Genomic DNA, 12378 nt, shown 5'->3' with positions numbered 1-12378 from the left:
CATTCTCTTACATCATTTTCTCATAATTTATCTCTCAGTCTATTTGCCTTGATGGACCTTCATGACTCCTTCCCTCTAGGGATGTGAAAATCACTCAGTCGTGTTCCACTCTTTGCAACCCCATGGACTATACAGTCCATGGAATTCTCCAGGTCAGAATACTCGAGTGGGTAGCCTTTCCCTTCCCCAGGGGATCTTCCCAACCCTGGGACTGAACCCAGGTCTCCTGCATTGCAGGTGGATTCTTTACCATCTGAGCCCCAAGGGAAGCTCCCCCCACCACCCACCCAGGGAAGGTAGGAGGTAAATCCAGTTCCATATTCTGAACACCCAGCATAATACCTGGTGTATTGTAAGTGCTTAGTAACTCCTTGGTTAAAAACCAAATGAAACTTTGCTAGTTAGCAAACATTGTAAATCAACTGTAGTCCAATAAAAAATAATGAAAAAAAAAAGAAAAAAGTTAAAAAAAAATAAAAACTGAATGTTGCATTTTTAAGAGTTCTGTCTATATTTTGGACAGAATTTCTTTATCGGATGTATGTTTTGCATTTCCCCCCCAATATGTGCATTATTTATAAAAATCTGGAAGTAAAAACAAGCAAATGTCCATCAACTGATGAATATAGAAAAAAAATTGTAGAACATCTGCACAACATAATACATGTCCATATTAATAAAAAAACACCTAATGAATGGTTTGTATCTGTCTGATAGGAAAAGTGTTCCTAGTGGTGTGCGTTATATGGATTATTCACTGTAGAGAATTTCCTTTTAACCACATCAGTAATGTACCTTTAAGATACAGGTCACTATCTGGCCATAGAAAGTATTTTTATGAAAAACTTTATGATAACTTTTTTTGTATAAGGAATTTATCAAAATTTACATTCCCTTTGTTTATGAATAGATCTTCAATTTGTAAAAAAAAAAAAATCAGATTATTCATATGATTGACAGAGTTTATAGTTTTGCAAGAATCAGGCAAATTGCACATATAAGGACAGGTTGGGCACATGCCTCTACAGGAGCTTTAAGGAATACATTATGGCTCTGTTGGTAATTGCCTCCTCTTCAGTTCTAGTGGCATATGGCTAGGCTTGGGCAAACAGATGTTTGTACCCAGTCAGGCACTTACTATGTCAGCTCAGATGTTAAGTGAGGCTGAAGTTTACAGCTGTGCCCTTCTTGAAATTCTAAAGCCATAGCAGTTTATTCTATGAGTCTGGTGTACCTCTCATCTAGAATATGGCATTGTTGACTTCTGGAATCATTTTCTTTCTCAGTCTATGAGCTGATGATAAAACCTGTTCTCATAGGGATTGTAAGCAAAGTGAAATTCAGTCCTTAATTGTCATAAGTGAAATGAAAAGCTTTCATTTATATGGTATTAGATGACAGAAATGTGATTATAAGTAAGCTCTAGTTTCTTTTAGGCACACTGGCGCTGAGCCATAGTAGTTCCTTTACAGAAGTCAGTACGCTGATCACCTCGGTTCCTTTGACTACTAGCAGTAGGTACTATTTGATATAACCCTTTCCCAGGAATTTCTAGCTGGCTAGACTAAATTCTCATGCTTTTGATGTTACAGTATATGGACTCTTATCTTGGTAGTGATTACAGTTAAGTATAAAAAAATCTAACATTCTATAAAATAATCATTTCTTTATGACTTCCAAGAAGCATTTTGGTTATCAGAACTAAGGAAAGTTTACTGCAATAGGCAGGCCAAAGCTAGGAGTATCTGTATACCCACAGTCCTTTTCTAAGGACTCCTACCTTTAGCCTCTTCCCGAAGATGTCAGCTCTAGGCATTGCATGTAGGTGGCTATGCTCTGTATTGCTAGACCTTACCACCTACATTTGACATAAAGCAATCAGAAAAAATAAATGCTGAAACAGGTTGTGTGGAGGCTGACCCATAAGAAGACCTATCACCAGTGCTTTACCTTACTGATGATGCTGACCTAGCAGGCTGGTCACATCCTCTCCCAGGAAAGTTTATACTTGAGGTAGAGAGATTTATTTGATAGGAACAGAAGTCAAATGCTTAACTAGAGCAAAGGTAGACAGAGATGATGTGAGTCAGTAAGAAGACATGAGTAAGCAAAAGTGATGAATAAGTGAAAGCTAAGTCATGAAACTTTTTTTTTAATTGTGTGTGGGGGAGATACAGAGATTTTACTTAATATCTGTAGGCGAAGAGCATGATCAGTAGGTTATTGTTGCCAAAGACGCAAGGAACTAACCAAATGCTTGCATGTTTGCCTGAGCCTGGGCAACTTGAGATTCTCAATCTGTATTCCTGTACTTCTCATGAGGCCTGCTTAAGCAGCTTTCCATGACTTACTATGAGGCCTAGCCACATGACATGCTTTTGTTTCATATTTTCCCATGAGACATTACAGTAGTATTCCCGCTCATACTCCTCTCTTACACACACACACACACATATATATAAATACATATATATACGCACACAATATATACAGCCACACACAGTTACTTGGAATAACTGATTGAGTCTCTGTTCCTTGTAGCCAAAGGATCCTAAATGACACACCTGCTTTACAGGTTCAGCTTTTATTACTTTGGCTCTGCAGCCAAGGCAAGGACTGAAGAACAATAGCAGTTTTATGCCCACCTAAAGTGGGCACAGACTTTGAACAGGAAAAGGCAACCCTGATGTGATACAGGGAGGGACCAGAGAAAGGTAGGTAACGTTAATGATCTGAAACATGGCTTTAGAGGTGACTATGTGGAAATGTACATTAGCAAAAAAGTGTAAGAATATTATTTCTTCTTTTCTCCCTACTAAAGTATGAGTTTCTGAAGCATTCATGGCAGTGTGCCTCTCTAATGCCTAGAAGAGGGCCTTGCACGTAGTGGGTGAAACACTAAATTGAGCACATAATGGCCCAGCTATTGATTTGTCTTAAAGTTTAGTATCGCTTTGAATTGACTGCTAAAACAAAATATACTTTCAGGCAGACTAAACTAAGCTGAAGAGAGAAATGTAAGTTAGAAGCTTCTGGGAGAGGTAGAGATAGTGTAGAAGAGCCTAGAAACCATGGGAGGAATTTCAAAGAGCTGGATAAGAAACTACCTTCTCCATTCACAAGGCTAAGGAGTGGAACATACTGTTGTCAGGAACACCTGACACAGGACAGCAAACAGGACAGCAGAGAACATGATGTAGAGCACGGATAGCGGAGGAAAACTGGCAAAAACAAATTCTAGATTCTAGTTTTTCAGTGACAGAATATCAGGGCGTCAGTGCACTAGGAGAACAAAAAGAACCTCATCTTCAAGGAAAGGAGGAGGTATACACAACCCCAAACCACAATATGTGATAAAGAACAAATAAACACAGTTGGAGAAAGATACCTGTAGCTGCCAATCTCAGAAGAAACTGAAAGAACTCTCTGAGGGACAAAACCAGAAACGCCCAGTTTAGACTAACGGGACAGGGTGTGTTGATGGCAGCAGGAGCATCCTTGTCCCTGGCTGGGCATGAAGAAGAAGCTGGGTAATGGCCTCAGTGAAGAATCACCCAGGCAAGGCTGAAGAGATAAACAAAAGCTTACTGGGAAAACACAAACAAAAAAGTAGGGATCACATCTTTACTATAAGGCAGTGTTAGATTTATAGGAGAAAGCTTTAAATAAGGCAAAGAGGGATGATTCATAACAGCAGTATACTACTGTCTTCTATAAAACAGAAACAGGAAGTGGGAAATATGAATAGAAATATGATATGGTAGGAGACTTTAATTCAGTCCTCTTGGTTAATGAGACCAGGTGGACAAAAAAACAAGAAAATGAAAACCTAAATAAAGATAATAAATGAACTAACTCTTTGTTATTAATATTTGTCACTTTGTGTCCTAAAAGCTAAGAACAGACCTTTTATACTGCTGAATAAAAACAAAATACACTATAAAGAAAATATCAATGAATTCCAAAAGGCAAAATGAATACATATAGCATTCTCTAATCACACTGTAATAAAACTAGAAATTAAGAACATAATTAGAAATAGTTAAAATTTTTTATTTAAACAACTCTTGGATCATAGAGGAAATCAAACAGATTATAGAAAATCTAGGAGGAAAAGCACTATATGCCAGAACTTATGGAACAGCTAAAAATAGAATTCAGAAGCACCTATCTTAATGAAGAAAGAAAATAGCTGAATTAAATCTCTAACTCAAGAAGTTAGAAAAATAATCAATAAAACAAACATTAAAAAGCAGAAAGTCAGACTAACGATAGAAGTTAATGAATTAGAAGAAGAAAATTAATCAGACAAATAAAAGAGCTGGTTCTTTTTTAAAAAATTAATTAAATAGATAAATCTTTAGCTAACCTAATAAAATTGAGATGTGGGTGGGGAAGAGAACATAGAATGAGAAATAATAATGGGGAAAGGATAGAAACTAGAAAGAATAAGAGAATTATAAGAAAATATTTTGCTCAATCCTGCACAAATTAACTTGAGAACCTGGAAGGCATGAATGCTTTTCTAGGAAAATAGAAATAATCAATATGAATCTCAGATCATTAGAAAAATCTAAACTGACTATTTATCACAGAATAACTCCCCCCACCGGCCCCCCCAACCCTCTCAGGAAGAGCTTGAGTGAGGCCCAGGCGATGTAGCAGGAGACTGCTAATAACCTTTTAGGACCACGTCAGACCAGAGTTCCCAGATAACATGTGCTTTAGCAAACATGGAGATTTCTCACAGGAGACCTGGGAAACTAGTAAAAAGTTGTCGTTCTTGGGGATCAGAACTGGGACTAAGGGACAGTTTGAGAAGGATGTCTTACTTCTTGTGTACTTGTATTATTTTATACCATTTGCAAATGTTTCTTACTCAAGTGTGAGGAATTTAGAATACCTTTGTTTCACATTTGGACAAGTTCACAACACCCTTTGGCTTCTGTTGTTTTATTTACCTTAATTTTTTTGCTAGACAGAATTTCTTTTTTAAAAAATATTTATTTATTTATTTGGTTGCGCTGGGTCTTAGTTGAGGCATGTTCCCTGACCAGGGATTGAACCTGGGCCCCGTGCATTGGGAGCCCAGAGTTTTAGCCACTGGACTACCAGGGAAGTCCTAGACAGAATTTCTTAAATGCCTTTCAAAGATGTCCCAGCCAAATTCCTGGAACCAGAGAATGTGATGAGATATGGCTTCTCTGATTAGATTATGTTATATGTCACAGTTGACCAGAAAATAGGGATATTTTCCTGGGTTGTCTGAGTGGGCCTGATCTCATCATATGAGCCTCAGATGCAGAGAGCTTTCTTTGGCTGATGGCAGAAGGGAAGTCAGGGAGGGAGGAAGTATGAAAGGGACTCCATACACAACTGCTGCTTTGAAAATGGAGGGGACCATGGGAGAAGGAAGGCAGGCAGCTTTGAGGAGCTGAGGGCTGACCCACCAGCCAACTGCTGGCAAGGAAGCAGGACCTCGTCCATACAACCTCGTCCGTAGTTCCTCAAGGAACTGTGTTCTGCCAACAACCTACAAGAGCTTAGAGGCAGATTCTTCCCCAGAGCTCCCAGATGAGAGGCCAGCCCAGTACGCGTCTTGATTTCAGCCTTATGAGACCCCAGGCAAAGCCCAGCAGAACCCACCCAGACTCCTGACCTTCAGAGTTGTGAGATGATAAATGGAAGCTGCTTTCAGCTGCTAAGTCTGTGGTAATTTGTTATACGGATTAGAAAACAAGTAGAGTAAAACTGCATTTTAAAACCTCCAAATGGGAATCTGCAAAGATGGTACAGATGAGCCTGTTTGCAGGGCAGGAATAGAGACACAGACGTAGAGAACAGACATGGGAACATGGGGGGCGGGGAGCAGGAGAGGGTGGGATGAATTGAGAGAGTACCACTGACATATACACACTGCTAGGTATAAAATGCACAGTGGGAAGCTACTGTAGGGAACACAGTTCAGCTCGGTGCTCTGTGATGACCTAGCGGGGTGGGATAGGGGAGTGGGACAGAGGTTCAAGAGGGAGGGGATATATGTATACATATAGCTGATTCATGCTGTTGTACAGCCAAAACCAACACAAAAAGCAATTGTACTCTAATAAAAATTTAAAAATACAGCCTCTATACCTGTGGGGCTTTATGAGGACTTAGAGGAGGGAGCATCTTTCCTCCTGTCTGGATGTGGCGGGATCGTGACGATCAGCCTCAGAGCCCCCAGCACAGGGACCACATGTAGAGTCGGGCTGCATGACTCCTGTGAGGTGCCATAAGTAAAACATACTCTGCTGTATTTTCATTGTTTTCTCTAATTGTGTTGAAGTCCAATTTTCTTATTATTCTTTTTAGTCAGGGACTCAATGTATAGGATGATAATTTTATTATCTTAATGAAGAGAATAAAATTTTTATAGCTGTCTTGTTCCTCCCTCCCCCATTCAGATTATAGTCTTGAAAGCAATTTCGCGGGTATTTCCATTTTAAATAGTCTTTTCTGTTTCCAATGAAGAAATTGGAATTTTTTTCTTTGGCTACTTTAGGAAATTAACTCCTACCTTTCTAAAAATTCTTTGTTTATGTGACCTGGCTTTTAAATTTGTCATTAGAGCAACTTCTAACCATGAAAGTGCAGTCCAATGACACTATAATGCTTTTTTGAGTAGTGTTTCTAGAGTCTTACTTACTTGAGTTGCTCCATGCACGCCGTGCTCTGTCACTAAATCATGTCCGACTCCTTGCAACCCCACGGACTGTAGCCCACCAGGCTCCTCTGTCCGTGGGATTTTCCAGTCAAGAATCCTGGACTGCGTTGCCATTTCCTTCTCCAGGGAATCTTCCCAACCCATGGATTGAAACTGCATCTCCTGCTTTGCAGGTGGATTCTTTACTGCTGCACCACCCAGTTTTGTTCTAATGACAATTTTACCTGAGACTGAATAAAAATTGTTTACCTTTTAAATTGCCAGACACTAGAAGTTATCTTTCAATTAATTATTTGAGTTTAGTGGTGTGGGAATCAGATATCTTATTTTTATTTAATTCATTGGACTTTCATAAACTTTTGCCTCGAAATGTCAACTCTGAGAACCACAGAAGAGAAGAATATCTGTTCAGGTCTCCAAAGAGCTTAGGAAGACTCGAGATCGCTTCTGTGGTCTCCATCACTTCAGATTCTGAGTAGAAAATACAATCACAAGCAAGTCAGTGTCACGAGCCCAGCATGATCAACAGATCCAATAACACATAGAATGTCTAATTCTGAGTCTTGATGTCATTTCTTTTTGGTCAGTTACGTTGTCCGATTTTTCTTTCCTGGCCCATTCCAGGGGCTTGTCAATAGTGTGATGAGGTCAGAAAATGCTTCTGCCTCCAATATAACATCTCTGGGCAATGTGTTATAAAAAGATTTATCTATAATAAATGTGAAACCCAGGAGGAAAAATTTAAACAACTGATTTTAATGACTGTACAGGGTGTGCCCAGCAGACAGAACAGTTTCTTTTTTCTTTAATAATGAAATTCTTTAAAGAAGGTATTGGTCATTTTTAGCAGAAATGTGTTGTTTTCCTTAAGGGAATGAAGTTAAATATTTTTGTTTTCTCATGAGATGTTTCTAAAAGGAAGAGAACTATATTACTGTTAATTCTGTAGTAGATGGAAGCTTTCAGAGCAGCCGCACTAATTATATTAGTGCTCAGTGCCAAAACATATAAAATAACCCTCACTGACTGGTGTCTGAATTATGAAAAGCTAAAAACCTGCATAATAGAAGAACACCTGGCTCCTCCGTCCATGGGATTTTCCAGGCAAGAGTACCGGAGTGGGTTGCCATTTCCTTCTCCAGTTTGGAAGAAAGCAGGGTGCTTTTCTTGAAGTCCAGTAATCTTTTTATCTAATCAAACTACTTTATCTTCTTTCTAAACTGTACTTTATAGTTAATGATTTAAAAGAAATTCCCTCTAGTGGAAAATCTGATTGCAGAATTGTGCATAATTTAGGGGGTCCCTACTCTCAGGTCTCAACTCAAAGGCTAGCTTTGCTCCAAAGTCCAAGTCTGGCTCTAGTAGACTGTTTTCAAAGACTCTTGATGATCTCTGCTAAATGTTCATTTAGGAATGGTACAGATCACCCTAAAATCCTGGTTGACACACTCCTGAGGTCAGGGTTTTCCTCTGGCATTTTATCTTCCAAATAATACTTCTACTAGGCTAAATATAAAAAACTAGTTTGCCATCTGAATCCTCCACCTAATAATATGTGTCAGAGGCATGCTGATGGGTGATGAATTTGCTAGCCCCCAAAAAGAAAGAAACGTGTGGGAATGAGTCTTTGAGAAGTATTGTAAGCTGCACATGGTAAATCCAGCATCCACACGTCATAGTTTGCCTTCAGTAATTTGGACCTCCTCAGCTTTGGGGCAATATTGCATAGAAGTGGTATATGATAAATTTATTTAACAGAGTTCCATCAAGTAAATATAAACATCTCAATTTTGTTATGGTAATAATATTGACCTTACATTTTTGTTTTTATTTTTTGTTCAGTGGTTTCAGGAATGAATTGCTTGGTAGGAAAGCAAATAATACACTTCCCAACCTGATATTATGTATATATTGAGGCTAAAGAGTATTGTACAGAGGAGTGCCCTTATTCATAAAACATTAGGGGTAGAGAGGGTGGAGCCTTTCCATGTTTTAATAGCAGAGACCTCTCATTGTAAAAAGTGAGATTATCCCTTTAGAAACCATATAAATTACTGAAGGGAAATATGACCAAGAATATGTTTTGGTTAAATAGATGCCAGATGCCCATTTCACTGGATGATTACTATTCTAAATATTTTTCCATTAGCTAGTTTCAGCTCAGGAAATAGATTAGACCCTTAATGGCCTAAGCAACCAGGAAATGCACAATATATTTATAGATTTCACCAGTGAATTTGAAATAAAACTTGTCTATTAAAACTTCTGATTGCAATACTCAATGTAAGATATTTTAATGCTTTTTAAAATATTCTCTCTTATCCCAACCCTTTTAAAAGTCTCATATTCTCAGTTAAGAGAAGAAGTTACCTAAACTCATATTTTGAGGAAAGCCTGAGTTTATATTAAGTGCTGGGAGTCAATTCCCGCTGAGCCTAGATCCTGTGTTTTAGTAGTAGAAATTAATCAATTTCTGGTCTAGTGTTGGAAATCTGTAGCAGTCTGACAGGGCAGCCACCATGGGCCATTCTGATGACCCTGTTCAGGCCTAGAGCTTCTCCAGTCCAAAAGGCACTGGAGGAAGCTTATCTTTACCTTATTTAGCCCTCAGAGTTTAGCTGTGCTCTGTGAAAGACTGGGAGTGAATGTATCCTGTACATAGAACAAAGGCAAGACAGGCTTTGGCTTCCATTAGGGCTCAGGCAGTAAAAGCGTCTGCCTGTAATGCAGGAGACCCGGATTCAATCCCTGAGTCGGGAAGATCCTCTGGAGAAGGAAATGACAACACACTCCAGTACTATTGCCTGGAAAATCCCATGGACAGAGGAGCCTAGTAGGCTACAGCCCACGGGGTCGCAAAGAGTCGGACATGACTGAGCGACTTCACTTTCACTTTCACTTCTCAGGGCCCTTGCTTAACGGTCAGGAGAGCTGATTCCCACCTTAACTTCACCACTGAATAGCTTTATTGGGGGCCTTTGACATAAGCAGTTGAGTTAGAGGACCCCAGAGGCCCGGTACAACTCTTACACCATATGAGTCTAAATTCCACCTGTGATTTCATAGAATCTTGAAGTAAGCATTCTATTCCCCTTCAATGGGCATTGTTTTCTGCACCTGGTAAAGGAAGACACAGGCTCTTGAGATTGAGTGAAAAGAAAGGCTCAAATCAAAGACATTTTAAACAAAATGAGATTGAAAGGTATTTTTTTTATTTTTTATGGGAAATGAGGGATTAATCCATGGATTTTCATTGTGTATAAAAGTTTCTTTCATTGTCTTCCTACGGTATTTTAATAGCCTGAATTCCTTGAGTTTTTCTTTCTGGTACCTCAGATGTCTAACACTGCCTTCTGTATATAGGAAAAACAATAACTATGTGTTCTCTTGAATTTCGCTAAAGTACCACATAAAAATGTAAAGTGTAAACTGCCTTTTAGTATTTGCATTGTTTTAAGTCAGTTTTTCATGAGTGATTGATGCTAATGCAGTGACCCATTTTTATTTGTTCGTACTAAGAAGAGCATAGCTTTCATTAAATGGACAGTTCAAGTGAAAAGATAATTCGTGTTATTGAAACTGAGCAGGAGACTGTGGGGCTCCTGGCCACGGAAGCCTTTCTCTGTCCCCCGTTTCTTGTTTGTAAGGTATAGACTCCAGCTTCCGTGACCTTCCCCAAGTCCCAAAGGGAAGATTCAAACAGTTGCTAATCAGAGAAGGGAGGGAATGAAGAAGCAGAGGAGGAGACCACCTGAGGCCAGATCAAAGAAGCCAGAGAAGCTCGTCAGGAGAGGTCAGATTAAAGGAGTGGAGGCCCTGCACACACCCTGATACTTATTAGCAACTCTGCCCTTGGATCATTGCGATAAAACTCCTCAGGAAAACCTCCCCGTTGGGGCACACAGTTTTAGAGGCATGAGCCTGCTATGTCCCCCCTTCGCCTGGCAAAGCAATAAATCTGTTCTTTTCTACTTCACCCAAAACACTGTCTCCAAGATTCTATTGGCACCGGTGCACAGAGGCTGAGTTTTCAGCATCCCTCTTAATTTAAAAATATTATATAGCCCTATTCGCACCCATATGCTCTCAGATTAGACTGACCAATTACATATTGGAATACCTGGACCAATTTAAAATACAACTTAAGGGAATTCCTTGAGTCCAGTGGTTGGGACTCCACGCTTTCATTGCCAAGGGCATAGGTTCTATCCCTGGTTGAGGAACGGGACCCCTCAGGCTACATGGTACATGTAGCCTAGGAGAAAGAAATGAAATAAAATGCAACTTAAAACTCATACTGAGGCAGCAAAGGTTCACCACTACATTTTACAGGATTTGCTTTTATTTTTCTATTTTACTTATTATATTTTTAAGTTAAATACCTTTAGATTAAAAAGCCCCAGGGTAAACACATGAAACAACCTTTCCAAAGTTAAGTTTAAAACACCACACTCTTGCTCCAACCCCGTACCCCACCTAATAGCAGCAAATCAAGTTAATCAAGTAGCATAAACCAAGAAGCATGGAGGCTCTATCCACCCCATCACCTGATTTTACAGATCTCCACCAGCAGCAGTTTCCCCTTGATGGTATTGTCAGCCAAAAGTTCTTGTACCCAACACACAGTGAGCCCAGACAAACCAAAATGTTGGAGTTGGGAGCCCAAAAGGTTTATTACAGGACCAAGTGAAGAGAAGGAGCACTCTTGCTCAAAAAAACCTGAACTCTCTGATGGTTTTCGGGAAAAGTTTTTATAGGAAAAATTTGGGGTGAGGGCTGCAGGTGTGTGACCTTCTGATCTGTTGGTGGCCAGGTAACAGGATGGTGTTGCAGGAATTTTGTACTCAGCGTGAAGTTACCATCCTCCACCTGAGTGGGGGCCTTAGTTCCAGCAGAAGAACGCAAAGATATTGTTATATATATATATATATATATATACACATATCCCTTGAAGACCCTGATGCTGGGAAAGATTAAGGGCAGGAAGAGAAGGGGGCGACAGGATGAGATGGTTGGCTGGCATCAGTGACTCAACGGACTTCAGTTTGAACTAACTCCTGGAGATAGTGAAGGACAGAGAAGCCCGGCGTGCTGCAGTTCATGGGGTCACAAAGAGACACGACTGAGGGACCGAACCACAGCAACAGTCCCTTGATGAGGAACTCAGTGCACTCTTATTTCTTGACTGCCCCTCCTTTGTTTGTGTATTTCCACTTGCTGGCTCATACAGTAAAGAGTCTGCCTGCAATGCAGGAGACTTGGGTTTGATCCCTGGGTTGGGAAGATCCCCTGGAGAAGAAAATGGCAAACCACTCCGGTATTCTTGCCTGGAAAATCCCATGGTTGGAGGAGCTATGTGTCCATGCGGTCTCAAAGAGTCGTATACAACTGAGCGACTTTACTTTTAATTAGTAACTGTTTGAATCTGCCCTTTGGAAATGAGAGAAGGTTTAGGAGGCTGAAACCTTTTTCCTACAGACAAGAAATAGCGAACACAGAAAGGATTTGTAGCTGGAGGGGCCCCACAGGCTCCTTGCTAGGTTTCAGTAGGAAGCACTGATCTGATCAAAGCTCTGTAACTACACCCATCATCTCTCTAGCTCTTGTTCTGTACAGATCCCAGGGGCTCAGGTCTACAGTTAGTCAGACATAGTTTCCTGTACCCTGCCACA

At 40.0% G+C, this 12378-nt stretch overlaps 1 protein-coding gene across 16 annotated transcripts in view; it reads left to right on the top strand.

Annotated features, from left to right (window-relative positions):
* The window catches only part of RABGAP1L (RAB GTPase activating protein 1 like), a 652518-nt gene that overhangs the window by 544690 nt on the left and 95450 nt on the right, over positions 1 to 12378 (top strand). The window contains exon 1 of one of the 16 annotated variants that reach the window (XM_081493716.1): positions 9779 to 9908. The exons of the other annotated variants lie outside the window; for them this stretch is intronic. The gene's annotated coding sequence lies outside the window, so the exon portion shown is untranslated. Of the gene's footprint in view, positions 1 to 9778; positions 9909 to 12378 lie in introns of those variants that run through there. 16 annotated transcript variants of the gene reach the window in all.

This window comes from Giraffa tippelskirchi, chromosome 5 (assembly GCF_054371585.1).
Source record: "Giraffa tippelskirchi isolate mGirTip1 chromosome 5, T2T-mGirTip1v1.2.pri, whole genome shotgun sequence".
NCBI lineage: Eukaryota > Metazoa > Chordata > Mammalia > Artiodactyla > Giraffidae > Giraffa > Giraffa tippelskirchi.
Note: the sequence above shows the minus strand (reverse complement) of the source record. Positions and strands in the feature narration are given on the sequence as shown.